We start from the raw sequence: 19,015 nt of genomic DNA on the forward strand, positions 1-19,015 counted from the left end.
GAGTTCATTTCAAATGTGCTACTTGCATTTGGAATCTGTTGCTGTCAACTATCAATATGAGATCCAAAGTGGGAGGCACATATACAAACTGTTGAAATTCCTACACCGTTCACCTGATTTGGATGTAAATACCCATACATTAAAGCTGAAAGTCTGCAATTAAAGCATATCCTGTTCGTTTCCTTTCAAATCCATTGTGGTGGTGTATAGAGCCAAAAAGATTAGAATTGTGTCGATGTCCCAATATTTATGGACCTGACTGTATATACTGCACACACTGTATTATATACTATACCCCACCTGCACTGTATTAGATACTGTACATTGACTGCACTGTATTATATACTGTATACCGCCTGAAGTATATTATATACTGTACACACTATATTACATACTGTGTACACCACCTGCACTGTATTAGATACTGTACACTGACTGCACTGTATTATTTACTGTACATGTAGAAGAGAAATGAATAGAATAGAATACAAAAATAAAGAATAGACAGAATATAACCATTTCCTAAAATTCAAATAGAATGAATTTGAATAGTATAGAAATGAATAGAATAGAATACAAAAATAAAGAATAGAAAGAATATAACCATTTCCTAAAATTCAAATAGAATGAATTTGAATAGTATAGAAAAGAATAGATTAGAATATAATAAATAACAGAATTATAAAAAAAACAATAGAATAGAATAGAATAGAATAGAAAGAATATAACCATCTTCCTATTCTAATTTATTATTTTATATTCTATTCAAATTGATTCTATTTGAATTTTGGAAATTGTTATATTCTTTGTATTCTATTCTATAGTTTGTTGAATTCTAGGACAGCAAGGGACACTCATAGGAGTGTAGACAAATGGGCTGCGCACCCCATAAAGTGCATAAAGAAACTACGACAACCCCCTATCGGGGCTTTAAAGCAGCCAATAAAATTCAGCAAGGGTAGACAAAAAAGGTTGATTTTATTAATACAAAAATTTGTATAAAAATAGATAAATGGCTTCTGACAATTCAAGTCAGGACATGAACTGAATACAGCATAAAAATTGCAACAAACAATATTCGTAGTTAGAAGCAATACAAGGTACAATGTATTATGAAACAGCCAAGGTTTCTTCAAATGTTGAATCCTTATGACATTGCAAAAAAGCAGGGCCTGTGAATGAGAGCAATGTACAGTACAGTATATGGGACAACAAGAATATTATATATTATTTCTGACGCGTTTCGACACTCACTGGGTCTTCTTCAGAGGATGGGTTGTCCACTGTGGAAATGTAAACATATATCGAACACAGCATAAGACTCAATAATAGCAAACCCATGTGCATGCAGTGTAACATATTTACGTAAATTCCATAGTTACCTATCACAGGTTTCCTGGCAGTATAGAGTATTTAAAGAAAAATAGTTCCTCCTAGGTCCTCCGTCTCCCCCGTATCGGGTCGGCTCCCCAGAGGGCAGGTGGACAACCAAATGCGCCTTACGAGGGATCACGTCTGCATACCCCCACATGTGCAGGGAAGGGAAGGGACTGCGAATGGCCAGAAGCTGCACCCAGATAAATTCACATAGGTACTAGAAACAAGGTAAAAGGTGAGGAGTCAATTAACTCCTCCAAATGGTTGAAAATTGCCCTATCGTGGAGCAATATGATGGGTCTACAGGGAAACACATACAGAAAAAAAAAAATTGAATGTGGGTGCTAAAGAAGTGACCAGCTGGGTGTGAAGCAATGGTGAAGGTGTGTGGCAAGGTTGAACAGACAGGCAGCAAAAGCCCTGATGACCATCAAGGACCATATGATCGTAGGAGTATTGAGTGGAAAGCAATGGGGCAACAGCTCAAACAAACCACCAATGGTAGTGAGTAATAGGGAAAAAAAGACCAACCAAGGTTGGATGGAAGGGGGAAGGGGAGGGGGGGAAGGAGAGGGGGGAGAAAGGGACGGGGGGAAAAAAAGGAAGGGGGGGGAAGTGGGGCAGGCGATGGAAAAAGGGGGGAGGGGGGAAAAATTGGAAAAAAGGGGGGGAGGAAAAGGGGACAAGGCAGGAAAATGGAAAAAAGGGGGGGGAAGGGAAAGGGAGGGGGAAATGAGGAAAAAAGGGTAGGGGAAAGGGGGAAGAGAAGAAAAAATGGGAAAAAAAAAAAAAAAGGAGAAGGGGAAAAAAAAAAAAAAAAAAGGAGAGGGGGGTAAAAAAGAAAGAGGGAAGGAAGGGAGGGGGAAGGGAAAGAAAAAGGGGGAGGGGGGAATGGAAGGGGATGAAGGGGGGGAGGAGGGGGAAGGAGGGCGAAGGAGAGAAGGGGAATATGAGGAAAAGGGATGAGGAGTGAGGTACGGGCAAGATAAGGAAGGGGTGCACAAGTGAATGTGAGGGAGGGGAATGGGAAGTGTAATATTAGAGAGTGAAAAACACAAGATGAGCACAACCTACCACCACCCAAAAACATGCTTAGTAAAACCGTGATAATAGTGCATAAAATGGTGGCGGAACTATTTACCCAATTGAACAGACCAATATAATTGGATGGTCCAGGTTCTAAAAGATTGGAGTACAGATAAAGAGTCATTAATGAAATAGGGTTACAGAGGAGGTATGCTGGAAAGCATTTTGAGTGTACTTACCAGTCTCTCAGTGAGTGCTTGGCCAGGTATCGCATGGTTTGCAGGGATTCAATAGCCCTCCTCTGAGACATAGTGAACTTATAAGGGAGTGTCAATTGATTGACTCCCTTCAGGTGCAGACTGACACATTCGTCCCTCCTCCTCCCCCACTGGGGGAAAGAGCAGCACAGCTGTGCGCTCAAATGTGACCCCCCCGGCGTTCCGGAAGAGTGTGTGCTCTCGGGCACTCCCGTCACCTCCTCCGCAACTGCGCAGGCGCCGTAACGTCACGCGCATAAGGTCGTGCGCGCGTGAGCACGGCGTCCGGAGGGGATCCGGGACGCTGCTGGCAGGAGAAAGGTGCCCAAAACCAGGTGTTGCCACCTGGTGGGCATATACGGGAGACGCAGGGCCCAAACGTCTCCCCTCTTCTCCTGCCAGGAAGGCATAAATGGTGTGCCCCCGCCCCCTGGAGTATGAAACCAGCACGAAGGGGGAGACAAATAGGACACAGAGACAGATAACAATTAAACACGCACATGGTGGCATTAAAACATGACTCCACCAATTTTTTGATGCTTACTTACTGAGTGGTGTTCATAGGATCTCTGTGGCTGGGGATGACCCATAGCCAACCGTGATCAGTGCATTGTACTATACCTGCCATTATCACCTAAAAAATCCAAAAAATAAATAAATATTTTTTAAAGAAATATAGTTGGCCCTGCTTTAGTGCAGTATGACTCAGATAATACACTTGAACAAAGCAAAGAAAAAGAAAAAGAAAACAAATTTTATGGTGCAAAGTATAAGCCTATGTGGATATATAAAGAACTATGAACTGTTTTCAGGCTGAATTCATCAAAGGGTAGGATATTTAGAGGTCTAAAACATATTTGCTGTGTTCCATTTCCCATATATAACGTTGTACATCATATGCAAAAGTTTATTGGAAGTGGTCGTGATTAGCGATGTTGATCGCATAAGGGGAAATCCAGGCAGGAATGGATGTTAGGGAGTTGAACTGCTAATTAGAGTATATATTAAAAAAGACAATGATGGGATGGAAAAAAAAAAAAAAAAAGGATGGTAATGTACTTTTTAATACGTCTCCACAGAACACTGTGAGACGTCGAAACATGAAAATGGGAATGAAGTTACTATCAATTCAATTGAATAAAGTCAAATAATTTATTTAAATTTATTTAAATTAAATTAAACAAAACTGAATTAAATTAGAATAAATTGAACCGAATTGAAATTAAAATTGGTAAAAAAAAAAAAAAAAAAAAAGGGGGGAATTCCTTCCCATGCATTCATTGTGTCTTTCCGGATGAGAACCCTTGCAGAAAAGGGGCGAACGAAATTGATTCTTTAAGGCCCGGTGGAGAGGTGGCCTGTAACTGCTCTTTTTGCAACAGAGACTTGTTCCAGTCGCCGCCTCTCATTGGAATCCGTATTTTGTAAAGGGCCACAAAGGTCACCCTTGGGACCCTATAGTTGTGTTTAAAAATAATGTGCCTCCCAATTGGAAGATACGGGTTCCCCACCTCCATACTGTAGACATGTTGGGAAATGCGTTTCCAAAATTCCTGCCTGGTCTTTCCCACATAATACGCGCCACACTCACATTCCATCAGGTATACTATTCCACGGGTGTGGCAGTTCACAAATTGTGTGGGTGTAAATGTCTTACCATTTGGAAGGACAAAGATTTTATCTTTTTTTATAAGTGAACAATATGAACAGTGTCCACAGGGGAAAGAACCCACTATGGAACAATGCCTCAATCTCCTATTCTCATTGATGTATTCGCTCTTAACGAGCTTGTCCCGTAGTGACATAGCTCTTTTGTATGTTATAGTCGGTTTTTCCAGAACGAAATCACGCAATTTGGGGTCATCCGTGAGGATGCTCCAATAGCGCTCTATAATCTTTTTGATAGCCTGATGTTGTCGAGAGAAACGCATGATGATCCGGGTAAGGTTGGATTCAGGGCTTTTTGAGGGTTTGGATCTAAAAAGCAGCTGGGGTCTGGGATGTTCTATGGCTTGATTGTATGCTTTTTTAAGGCACGATCGGATGTAGCCCCTTGCTAACAGTCGATTCTGAAGTCCCTCAGCTTCTTTTTTAAACAGGAAATCATTCGAACAGTTGCGCCGAAGGCGCAAATATTCTCCATAAGGGATAGAGTTGTGTTCGATATATGTTTACATTTCCACAGTGGACAACCCATCCCCTGAAGAAGACCCAGTCGAAACGCGTCAGAAATAATATATAATATTCTTGTTGTCCCATATACTGTACTGTACATTGCTCTCATTCACAGGCCCTGCTTTTTTGCAATGTCATAAGGATTCAACATTTGAAGAAACCTTGGCTGTTTCATAATACATTGTACCTTGTATTGCTTCTAACTACGAATATTGTTTGTTGCAATTTTTATGCTGTATTCAGTTCATGTCCTGACTTGAATTGTCAGAAGCCATTTATCTATTTTTATACAAATTTTTGTATTAATAAAATCAACCTTTTTTGACTACCCTTGCTGAATTTTATTGGCTGCTTTAAAGCCCCGATAGGGGGTTGTCGTAGTTTCTTTATGTAGTTTGTTGAATTCTATTCTTTTTCTATTTGTTTATTCTTTTCTATTCTTTTTTTTTCTATTCAATTATTTTCTATTCTATCCAATTCTATTCTATTCTTTTCTATTTAAATTTACATTTCGGAAGGAGGTTATATTCTTTCTATTCTATTCTATTTTGTTGTTTTTTCTATACTAATCTTTTCTTATGTATTCAAATTCTAATTTATTCTATTTGAAATTTGAATTTCAGAACATGGTTATATTCTTTCTATTTTATTCTATTATATTTTTTTCTATGCTATTCCTTTATTTTCTATTCTATTTTATTCTCTCTGGAAATTGGAAAACTATTCAAGTTAAAAAACTATTCAAAATTGATTTGAAAACTATTCAGATCGATTCAAGTTTGAATTCTACCCAAAACCCCCCAAAAAATTGGTTATTTTGGATTTGTTTAAATTCAGTACTATTGTAATTCGGAAATTTGAATACATCTGAATTTTCAGAAAAACTAAAATTTGTCCGAATTTCAATTTGGAATGAAACAAACTACTGTACTGACCTTTCCCTTTTACTTTTAACCACCTCATGTATACAGTATACATTTATACATATACAGTATACATATACAGTATACATTTATACAAGCATGGGACCAAGGGGTGTAGGTGGGGTCTTGGTTCGCCGGATCAGGGGGAGATCTATTTACCCCAAGGGGCTGGGTAGAGAGGAGGGGGGTTGGGGGAGGGGGGGAGGGAGGGGGAGACGGAGGGGAGATAAAGGGGTGGGGAGTGGGTGGGGAGTGGGTGGGGGGGTGGGGAGACAGGGTAGGGCGAGTGATCAAGATAGTGGCTCCTTATGGCCTCATATTGAGGTGGTTATCCCGGGATCATGGTTGAGGCTACAACCGTGATCACAGTACTTTTTTTTTTACAGGAGGCAATTCTCTATCAGGTAAAAGTGATCGGAGCAGCTATACAGCCACTGGATCACTTTTACACATGGCAGAAGGGCCCCCCTCCCCACCACCACCTTTTCCATCAGATCAATCTGACTGATGCACTAAGAAGAATGGAAGGAGAATAAGTTCCTTCCCTCCCTACGGCAGGGGAGGATCCAGAGCCTAGTCTCGGGAGGGGCACTGCCATTAAATACTTTTTTGGGGGTAAATTTAACAGGGAAATGGCTGGTGTTAGTGCTTCAATTATCACGGCACCATGGTTGTTATGGTATCAGGATGATTGAAGAACATTAGTACTATTATTACATTGTTATAAAAAATGAAATAGTTCAACTCACCATAATGCAGAATCAGTGGGAGCCCTGAGTGTGTCACTTGCCACTGTCACCTGCCACACATTGCGGATTGTCACTTGACACATTGCCTGTCACTAGATGCAGATTGTCACTTGCCAGGTCACTTGCCACATGTTGCAGATTGTCACTTGCCACGTCACTTGCCAGTCCCATGCCAGACATTGCGGATTGTCACTTGCCACGTCGCCTGTCACCAGATGCAGATTGTCACTTGCCATGTCCCATGCCACACGTTGCAGATTGTCACTTGCCACCTCCCATGCCACACATTGCAGATTGTCACTTGCCACCTTCCATGCCACATGTTGCAGATTGTCACTTGCCATGTCCCATGCCATACGTTGCAGATTGTCACTTGCCATGTCCCATGCCACACATTGCAGATTGTCACTTGCCACGTCCCATGCCACACGTTGCAGATTGTCACTTGCCACGTCCCATGCCACGCGTTGCAGATTGTCACTTGCCACATCCCATGCCACACATTGCAGATTGTTACTTGCCTGCTATAATTGTCTCTTGCTGTGTCCCAGAGTCAGGCAGCACATTACCAGTCAAGCAGCAGAGAGATGATGTAATCTCTCTGCTGCCGCGGCTGGCTGCACACAGCACAGTGATGGCGGAACTGCAGGGATGCAGGGCGGGCTCTGGACAGTGAGAGATGATGTTATCTCTCTGCTCCTCCGCCCGCCGGCTCCCTGATTGGCCAGCAGCCGCTCTTACGCACTGTCACCGAGCCGCACAGCTGCTCACCAACAGTGCCACTTGCTGTCTCTTCCCACCAGAGCCACCCGTGCTCTCAGCCGCGGAGCCACCCACCGGCTCTCTCACCTGCAGCGATGCCTGCCTGTCCACTCACTCACCCACATTCTCGGAGGGGGCAATTGCTCCATTGCCCCCCCTGGATCCGCCCTGCCCTACGGTGGCATCATAAACAAGAAACAAATAGCATTTTGTCACTTACGGTTTCAGTTTGTTTAATTACAAGCCGTTACTAGCTTGTACAGCATGCTTTAGAGGCCAGAGGAGAGATAAGGGGTCTAAAAGAGGACCTCTCATGGCCCATGATATTACAAGGGATGTTGTTCATCCCTTGTGATAGCAATAAAGTTGGTAATTTTTTTTTTTAAGTACAGTGTAAAAAAAGTTTTAAATAAAATAAATAATTAAAAAAGAGTTATAGCACCCCTGTCCCTCCGTACTCAAATGAAAATGTATGTATGTTGTAAATGGGAAGATATATAATCTAAATATATAAAACTCGCACTGATGGTGTGAAAAAAATTGGGTGGTAAAAAAAATGATTGAATGAAGCTGCTATACACAAAGTGCTAGATACTTGAACATGGTGGTAAAATATATAAATACAGCGCTCACAAACAAAAACCCATAGTAAGCAATAACAAAAAAACATATAGTCCATAAAAAACTATGAAGGTGCTTCACAAATAGTGTGCAACAATGCAGGGAATGCTTCACATCTGGTGTGCGGAAAGTGCAGAGAAAATGTTGCAGAACATTTTTCAGGTGTATCAAGACACCCCCACGTGTGTCCTCACTCACCAAATCACAATGACACCCAGCTTTTCAGTCTGGGAATCGGTAAAGGCTTGTAACGATATCCAAAAAATGTTGCAGGATGGCAGGTTCACTGATGAGATGATAAACGATCCTTCAATGTTAATACTCAGCCCAACAAAAAACAGGTACCCAAAAAGGAAGTAAAAGGGGGGACCAATAGTGAAGTATGCTAAGATTGAAAATGTATTGCGCATAAAAGGTTATACTTACAAAAGTAAGTTAAAATCAGGCATTGAAACAATCAGAGAATGCAGCAAACACCATTAACAGCGTTCCCACGAGACAGGAAATTACTGGAAGTGTGTCACATCAATGCATTTCGCCCTCCCACATGGTGTCATCAAATGTCAGAATTGGTCTGGGGGTCAAGTGGTTAATATATTTAAAACATTTTTTTTACTCTGTTCCACTATGTGTGTCTTGTGGTCTAATTTAGCTGTCCTGAACACACTTTTACATTTCTTATTGCATTCTTTTTAGTGTTGGAATGCTGATGGTGACCCCTCAGCCTTATATTTTTTAAAGGACAGTTTTTGTTCTCATTAATATGCATTTTTACACTAGAATTTAGCCACCAACATTTAACTTTAGCTCTTTTATATGTGTACTTATTGGGATACACTGGCTAATGATATTATTTAATATTTTCTTAAAGTGCTCCCATTTTAACTCAGTGTTCCTTGTTTCTAGATTCTGATCCCATTTATTGCCATAAAGTGTGAAGCGCAGCTTAGTAAAATGGTCTCCTCTGAAATTTAGTGTTCTTGTTCTACTCTTGTGCCTTCTTTTCCTATTATTTAGGGTGAACTTAATTACTCAGTGATTGCTGTTTTCTAAGTTATTGTCAGGGCTGGGCTTAGCCCTTCCTTCTCTGAGGTGGCAGCTCTGCTGTCAGCTAATTGCCAGCTCCTATCTCTCCACAGTTACTCACCTGTTAATGATATCCTGCTCATCAGTCCTGCCTACTTAAGCGGTCCAGACCAGAGGATCTCTGGCTTCGCCTTGGTAAACATCACAGAGACTATCTCCTGCGGTCCTGTTTAAAGACTTGCTTGGCTGACATCCCTTTTGGCTCCAGATCCTGCTTGCTGTTCCACTACGCTGATCCTTGACTTCTGGCTTAGCTAACTATCCGCTCCGGTTACTGAACTTTGGCTATGTTTTGACTATGTTTGTTCTTTTTGCTTTTATTAGTAAACAAGTGTGATTTAACTGTACTTCTGATTCCATGGTTTCTGACAGTTATCTCTTACTTCCACATATGCAATTAGCTCTGAGGTTTTGCAATTAGTAGGTCCAGCTGAGCATTATTTCTATTTGGGGCATCTACCAACTGACACATGAAATTGTCCTGAAATACATTCAAGAAATGAAGAGCCTTAGATAAGTAAGTAGTTTCACCTGCCCAATTAATATTTGGATAATTGAAGTTCCCAGTGATTAACATTTCCCTGCTCCAGCTTAGGGCGCCTGTAGCATACACCACCTAATAATTTATATTAGTTTGTTCCCCCCCTAGAAGTTCTAGCCTCAGGGATTCCACCCCCTCCCTTGCCCCATTAGCAATGTCATCCCTCATTTTCACTAGTAAATTGCTCTTTATGTACATTCAGACATCTCTCCTTCTTCTACCCAACCTGTCCTTCTGATACAGGAAGTAAACCTGGACAATCCCAAGCCAGTTATGTGAGCTGTCAAACCAGGTTTCTGATATTCCTACAAAGTCAAAATCCTCCTTATGTATTAGCAGTTTCAGTTCTTCTATCTTATTAACCCTAACGTTTAGCATTTGTGAGCATGTCTTTTAATTTTGTACAAGCACATATTATTTTCTAGATTTTCTTTTTAGTGATTAGGTTCTTCTTAAAGCAATACAGTTTAAGGACCTGCTGCAACCTGTAACCTTACAACAATGCATGAGCAGGAGACTAACAAAGTCACCACTGTGCTCTCTCTTTATATCAGCATTTTCAAGTCTGTTAGCAATTCTATACAGTACATAACTGAATTAAATAGTGATTTTTTTAGCTTCGATGAAAATGACTGAAACTGTTTAAGCCTAGATTCACACTAAGGAGTCATGTACACTGCAGCTAAAAAAATGCCTAAGTTACAGGCTTTTTTTCTTCTGCCTCTAAACACCTCTCCATGTTAACCTACAGTATGTGTCCATGCACACCTAAGCGTAGGGCATTTTCCTACTTTATGCATGTTTTTATGATTCCCTCTTTTTTTGTAGGAAGAGACTGATTGATAAGCTTAAAACTCTGCCAAAATGTACCAAAAACATATGTACATGCATTTTTCATGTTCTCTCATTGCAGTCTATTGGGGCACAAATACACAATGTGACCCTAAAGGAAGTACCTGCACCTTTCCAAAAATCTCACTGCACCATGTTGCATTGATGTAAATGGCATCATAGAGAATAATGCGATTTTAAATATTGTGTTTTGCAGTACAATGGCAGATGCAAGAGAATTTACACTAGTGTGAATTCTCTTGCATCTGACGTTGTACTGCAACTAGTACTGTACTAGTGTGAATGAGGCCTCAAGAGAAAATAAGTAATCTTTACAATGATGTTGCAAACTTAGTGCATCTGTAACGAATTTGTAGGGTTGACATCATGTTCACTTACACCCTCAAGACATTCTTTACCACCTGTAGCATTATTAGTTACAGTTGTATGCAAAAATTTAGGAACCCCTGACAATTTCCATGATTGTCATTTATAAATATTTGGATGTTTGGATCAGCAATTTCATTTTGATCTATCAAATAACTGAAGGAAACAGTAATATTTCAGTAGTGAAATGAGGTTTATTGGATTAACAGAAAATGGGCAATATGCATCAAAACAAAATTAGACAGGTGCATAAATTTGGGCACCCTTGTCATTTTGTTCATTTGAATACCTATAACTACTTAGCACTGATAAATTGGAACACACAATTGGTTTGGTGAGCTCATTAAGCCTTGAACTTCATAGACAGGTGCATCCAATCATGAGAAAAGGTATTTAAGGTGGCCAATTGCAAGTTGTTGTTCTCTTTGACTCTCCTCTGAAGAGTGGCAACATGGGGGCCTCAAAACAACTCTCAAATGACCTGAAAACAAAAATTGTTCTACATTATGGTTTAGGGGAAGGCTACAAAAAGTTTTCACAGAGATATAAGCTGTCAGTGTCCACTGTGAGGAACATAGTGAGGAAATGGAAGACCACAGGCACAGAAACAGCCCACAAACCACCTCCAAAGACCTACAACATCAACTTGCTGCAGATGGTGTCATTGTGCATCCTTCAACAATTCAGTGCACTTTGCACAGGAAGAAGCTGTATGGGAGAGTGATGCGAAAGAAGCCTTTTCTGCACACATGCCACAAACGGAGTCGCTTGAGGTATGCAAACGCACATTTGGACAAGCCAGCTTTATTTTGGAATAAGGTGCTGTGGACTGATGAAACAAAGATTGAGTTATTTGGTCATAACAATGGGCGTTATGCATGGCGGCAAAAGAACACAGCATTCCAAGAAAAACACTTGCTACCCACATTAAAATTTGGTGGAGGTTCCATCATGCTGTGGGGCTGTGTGGCCAGTGCCAGTACTGGGAATCTGGTTAATGTTGAGGGTCACATAGATTCTACTCAATATCAGCAGATTCTTGAGAATAATGTTGAGGAATCAGTCACAAAGTTAAAGTTACGATAGGGCTGGATATTTCAACAAGACAATGACCCAAAACACTGCTCAAAATCTACTTGGGCATTTATGCAGAGGAACAAGTACAATGTTGTGGAATGGCCATGCCAGTCCCCAGACCTGAATATCATTGAACATCTGTGGGGGTGATTTGAAGCGTGCTGTCCATGCAACCATCCAACCTAACTGAACTGGAGATGTTTTGTAAGGAGGAATGGTCCAAAATACATTCATCCAGAATCCAGAAACTCATTAAAGGCTATAGGAAGCGTCTAGAGGCTGTTATTTCTGCTAAAGGAGGCTCTACTAAATATTGATGTGATTTTTCTGTTGGGGTGCCCAAATTTATGCACCTGTTTAATTTTGTTTTGATGCATATTGCATATTTTCTGTTAATCCAATAAACCTCATTTCACTACTGAAATATTACTGTGTCCCTTCAGTTATTTGATAGATCAAAATGAAATTGCTGATCCAAACACCCAAATATTTATAAATGACAATCATGGAAATTGTCAGGGGTTTTTAAACTTTTGCATACAACTGTATGTCAGTACCACAATGGATTTGCTCTGAATTGCCCCTCTAAAACTCCATTTACACTTCGCTTAATGGGAATACTTTTTTTGTGCATTTTCACACCTAAGAGGCTGAAGAACCTTTTTGGACATGAAGCATTGTCCATATTTTTTCATTCATTGAGGTTTCATTGCCAAAGCTTCATTGAACAAGCTGAGGTTAGAAGCTAGACATTAGGGATGAGCCGAACACCCCCCGGTTCGGTTCGCAGCAGAACTTGGCGAACAGGCAAAAAATTTGTTCGAACAGTCGAACACCGTTAAAGTCTATGGGACACGAACATGAATAATCAAAAGTGCTCATTTTAAAGGCTTATATGCAAGTTATTGTCATAAAAAGTGTTTGGGGACCTGGGTCCTGCCCCAGGGGAAATGTATCAATGCAAAAATAATTTTTAAAAACAGCCCTTTTTTCGGGAGCAGTGATTTTAATAATGCTTAAAGTGAAACAATAAAAGTGCAATATTCCTTTAAATTTCGTACCTGGGGGGTGTCTACAGTATGCCTGTAAAGGGGCGCATGTTTCCCGTGTTTAGAACAGTCTGACAGCAAAATGACATTTCAAAGGGAAAAAAGTCATTTAACACTACTTTCGGGTATTAATGAATTGTCGGTCTGACAATACACATAAAAGTTAATTGATAAAAACTGCATGGGATTTTCCCACAGGGGACCCTGAACCAAAATTTAAAAAAAAAAAAAGGCGTGGGGGTTTCCCTAAATTCCATACCAGGCCCTTCAGGTCTGGTATGGATATTAAGGGGAACCCCGCGCCAAAAATAAAAAAAAAATGGCGTGGGGGTCCCATTCAAAATCCATACCAGACCTTTCAGGTCTGGTATGGATTTTAAGGGAAACCCCGCATCAAAATTTATTTTAAAAATGGCGTGGGGTCCCCCCGAAAATCCATTCCAGACCCTTATCTGAGCACACAACCTGGCAGGCCGCAGGAAAAGAGGGGGGATGAGAGAGCGCCCCCCCTCCTGAACTGTACCAGGCCACATGCCCTCAACATTGGGAGGGTGCTTTGAGGTAGCCCCCCAAAGCACCTTGTCCCCATGTTGATGAGGACAAGGGCCTCATCCCCGCAACCCTTGGCCGGTGGTTGTGGGGGTCTGCGGGCGGGGGGCTTATCGGAATATGGAAGCCCCCTTTAACAAGGAGACCCTCAGATCCCGGCCCCCCGTGTGAATTTCACAAAAAAAGTGTCAAAATGGTTAAAAAACACAAGAGATGGTTTTTGACAAGTCCTTTATTAATTTCTTCTTCTTTCCACCTTTTCTTCCATCTGCTTTCTTCTGGTCTTCCTTCGGTGTTCTTGTTCTTCCTCCATCTTCTTCTTCTTCATCTTCTTCTTCTTCATCTTCTTCTTCCTCCGCTCTTCTCATCCCGCATCTTCCTCCAGGCTTCTTCTCCACTCCGTCAGCACGATCTGGCTCAGTGGGAGTCTTCAGCCGTGTGACGCTTCGCTTCTTCTGACATTTCTTATGACAACACAGGGAAAGCCACAGGGAACTCCAGTGAATTCCCCGTGCGTCAGAGGAGGGTGGGGTCACCGGGTGGCCCTGCCCTCTGTTATAAAAGACGTGTCAGAAGAAGCGAAGCGTCACACGGCTGAAAACTCCCACTAAGGCAGATCATGTGGACGGAGTGGAGAAGAAGCCTGGAGGAAGATGCGGGACAAGAAGAGCGGAGGAAGAAGACGATGAAGAAGAAGATGAAGAAGAAGAAGATGGAGGAAGAAGAAGAACACTGAAGGAAGACTAGAAGAAATTGGTGAAACTGGTGAACAGCCGATGTTCGAGTCGATGTGCAGGATGAAAAAATGTTTTTATTTCGTTTTGATTCTTCTGACATTTCTTATGACAACACAGGGAAAGCCACAGGGAACTCCAGTGAATTCCCTGTGCGTCAGAGGAGGGTGGGGTCACCGGGTGGCCCTGCCCTCTGTTATAAAAGACGTGTCAGAAGAAGCGAAGCGTCACACGGCTGAAAACTCCCACTGAGGCAGATCGCGTGGACGGAGTGGAGAAGAAGCCTGGAGGAAGATGCGGGACAAGAAGAGCGGAGGAAGAAGACAATGAAGAAGAAGATGAAGAAGAAGAAGATGGAGGAAGAAGAAGAACACTGAAGGAAGACTAGAAGAAATTGGCGAAACTGGCGAACAGCCGATGTTCGAGTCGATGTGCAGGATGAAAAAATGTTTTTGTTTCATTTCGATTCGCTATTTAACCAAATTCATTTAGTTAAATGTGTTGCATTCGTTACATTCGTTTTCGGGATTCATTTAGTTTCGTATTCGAATTCGAAAAAAAATTTGACCGCATTCGAAAAAAACTATCAAATTCAAAAAAATTCGACCGCATTTTCTTTGAAAAGTAAACTATATATAACCATTTTGCCATATTCAAAATTGAATTTGAATAGAAAAGATTAGAATAGAATCGAAAATACTAGAAAAGAATAGCATAGAAAAATAATAGCACAGAACAGAAAAAAATATAATATATTCTATTCTAATCTTTTCTATTCTACTTCAAATTCATTCTGTACCAAATTCCATTTTCGGGAGATGGTTTTTTATATATATATATATATATATATATATATATATATATATATATATATATATATATATATAAAATATTTTTTTCTATTCTGTTCTATTGTTTTTTCTATTCTAGTCTTTTCTATTAGAATTTGATTTAATTCTATTTCATTCTATTTCTATATAACCATTTTCCAAAATTCAAATTTCGTATAGAATGAATTTGCATTCAAAAAGAAAAGATTAGAATAAAATAGAACATAATAGAAAAGAATAGCATAGAAAAACAATAGACCAGCATAGAAAAAGTATAATATATATATATATATATATATATATATATATATATATATATATATATATATAAAACATCTTCCAAAATTCAAATTTCATATAGGATGAATTCGAATTTGAATAGAAAAGATTAGAATAGAATAGAAAATAACAAAAAAACAAAAGATGCAGATGCATCCGAATTTCCGAATAATGAAAAATTTGTCTGAATTTCGATTTGGAACGAAACGAACTGCACATGTCTATTAGAAGCTGAACCAGATTCTGAGTGTGCCAGTTTTAGTAAATCTACCCCATTGTGACTAAACAATGATTCCCAGGCAATTTACTATGGAGTCATCACCCTTATTTTCTGAAAATATTGTAAATAGTACATATAGTAGTTTTATATATATATCCTTTCCAGCACCATTTTGGTCGCCTGCCTGTTGGTGTGTGTGTGTGGAAAGCTCCACGTCGGGAGATCGAGACAGTGGATCTGCTGCACGAGTGTCGCTACACAAGTTAATGTTTGGGGAAATTTGGTCATTGGTGAGAGGGCAAATTGCTCAACCATTATCCATTATTTACCACTGTTAAATTAATACACTTTCCACAGACATCTCTACTCCAAGAACACTTTACTGCATTATTTGAACACTGTGCTCAGACACCTTTAGTTTTCTTCTCTACAAGAAATCTACTGTTCTCACTATACTCAAACAGATTACAGTTAACAAGCTCCGACTAGCCAGTGAAAAACATCAGTTCTGCAACGTGGACTTTATTGCCATTAAATTTAGCAAGGCCCCTTTATTACTCTTCATTAGGCCCGCTCTCCCTTCATAGGATAGCGTGTAGGCTGGCCAGGTTCCATCTTATATTGCGGCAGTTAACTGAAACATCCATCTAGGGGGTAACATTCTCTCTAAAGGAAGTGTACATATTGTCATTGTTAAAATATTGTCCTGTGTCTTTTGGTGGAATTCTTTTGCTGAGTTGGCGCTGTTGCCTAGAACTCAGCATATGTATTACCTCCTCTTTGTGATAACTTCCCTTTTTATTTGTTCAAGTAAAATATTCATAGAACCTAAATACATTGAGTTGTCTGATTATTGCCATACAGTGATACAAGGATGTCTGAACCCAGAGTGTCAGGTGGGTTGGAAGGTTCATCGGGTCATGGCCATGTAGATGAGAAGGCAATTCTGAGCAGCCCTCTAGGGGGCCATGATATATATATATATACAGTATCTCACAAAACCCCCTCACATTTTTGTAAATATTTTAATATACCTTTTCATGTGACAACACTGAAGAAATGACACTTTCCTACAATGTAAAGTCGTGAGTGTACAGCTTGTATAACACTGTCAATTTGCTGTCCCCTCAAAATAACTCAACACACAGCCACTCACTAGGGGTGTACTCACTTTTGTTGCCAGCGGTTTAGATATTAATGGCTGTGTTGAGTTATTTTAAGGGGACAGCAAATTTACACTGTTATACAAGCTGTACACTCACTACTTTACATTGTAGCAAAGTGTCATTTCTTCAGTTTTGTCACATGAAAAGTGTAAGGATGTTAGAGTGCTGCTTTAAGATATGTTATACAAGAAGAAATGTATTTTGCTTTCTTATGCAAAAAATTAGAAGTGCAAAGATTATTTGCGAGCTTTGTACTTGAACAGGAGGTACGTGTGGTTAGCCTGACATTTTAATATAGACAATGAATAACAAAGTTATAACATGTTAGAAGTTGGGTGTCTGGAACATTGGCAGATTGCCTAGCATACGTGGTCACATATATATATATAAATTTATATTTAGATATAGCCTGAGGGATATCTATAGGCAGAATATGCAATTTATGACGTTTTATGCTAATTTTTTCATAAAGTCTGTGCTTCAATCTCATTGGCTGATAATAAGAGGGAGGTTTTTCTCTCTCTCTCTGTAAGTGTATAAGATATATGCAAACCCAGTAAATCATTGTAATTTCGATTCACCATCCCATGTGTGTGTCTGGATTACCCGATCGATCAGAGAGTTCTATCCATACACCCATAGGTCCAACCCGGGTTCAAAGGAGAAATAGGGGCGGCTTAACAAAAAGATATTAAAAAATTTACAAAAATGTGAGGGGTGTACTAACTTTTGTGAGATACTGTATATATTATTTTTTATATCTAGAAATGCAGAATGAATAGGAGTTCTACATGTTTTATAACTGATAAAGATAATGGATAGTATATAAAAAACCTCACATTAGGAATGTGATGCCATTTATTGTTAAAATCAATTTGTGGGTTGTTCAACCACTAGAGATCCGCGCTATAGCTGAATGACGGCTACAGCGCGGACCTGCTTTGCCTCCATTGACGTCGTCCTGTGCACGAGCGGCCTGCGCGTCCCCTGCAGGGCATGCGCGGCGCACTCTGTGATCAGCAAATCTATGAGACTTGCCTAATCACAGAACGGAGTAAGGGGTCGATTCCGACCCCATACCACATGATCAGCTGTCAGCCAATGACAGCTGATCATGTGACATCAACAGAGCCGGTAATTGGCTATTTTTTCTCCTCGTGCTGATAGCGGCGTGAGAGGGACATCAGTCCCGATCATGACGACCGCCATCAGATCCTCAGTGCCCACCTGTGCCCTCTGCCAGTGCCACCTAGCAATAGGCAGCAGTGCAGCCTACCAGTGCCCACCAGCGCCACCCATCAGTGCCCACAATGTCACCCATCAGTGCCCACAATCAGTGCCTCAACAACAGTGCTGCACATCAGTGTCACCTATCAGTGCCCATCAGTGTCAACTACCAGTGCCCATCACTGTTGCCCATAAGTGCCCATCAGTGCTGCCCATCAGTGCCCATCAGTGCCGCCCATCAGTGCCACCTATCAGTGGTACCTATCAGTGCCACCCATTAGTGCCACCCATCTGTGTCACCCATCCGTGCCACCCATCAGTGCCACCCATCAGGGCCCATCAGTAGCCATCAGTGCTGCCTTATCTGTGCCCATCAGTGCTGCCTTATCTGTCCCCATCAGTGCCCCCTTATCTGTGCCTATCAGTGCCGCCTTAAATGTGCCTATCAGTGCCGCCTTAACTGTGCCTATCAGTGCCGCCTTAAATATGCCTATCTGTGCCCATCAGTGCAGCCTATCAGCGCCCACCAGTGCCGCCTCATCAGCGCATATCAATGAAGGAAAAAAATTACCTGTTTGCAAAATTTTTATAACAAACTATGAAACATGATTTTTTTTTTTTCAAAAAATCCCAGCTGTGATTAAATACCGCCAAAAGAAAGCTCTATTTGTTGGAAAAAAATGATAAAAATTTCATTTGGGTACAGTGTTGTATGACCGCGCAATTGTCATTCAAAGTACGTTAGCGCTGAAAGCTGAAAATTGGTCTGGGCATGAGGGGGGTTTGTGTCCAGTAAGCAAAGGGTTAAAAGTATAACACTGAATATTCAACAAGAAAGAAAGAAGACAAGAAGAATAACATACCTATAATGTAGTGTCTAATATAACAGTAAGTGAAACACTGATGCATTGTAGCAACAGCCCTTATTTAGTAACAGCACAGGTGCCTTATGGTTGAAATACATTATCATAAACACTGTCATTATCTCCTCCAACATACTGTATGCTGTCACTTTTAGAAATGTGAAAACTCACTTATAAAATGTAAGTCAATGCATGCCCGAGAAGAAACTGAACTTGGGAAAGGCTGTGTATGATATGGATAGAGTGGCATATGTGTATAGTGGAATATCTGCGCTACCCTTAAACA

Source organism: Aquarana catesbeiana, linkage group LG01 (assembly GCF_042186555.1).
Source record: "Aquarana catesbeiana isolate 2022-GZ linkage group LG01, ASM4218655v1, whole genome shotgun sequence".
NCBI lineage: Eukaryota > Metazoa > Chordata > Amphibia > Anura > Ranidae > Aquarana > Aquarana catesbeiana.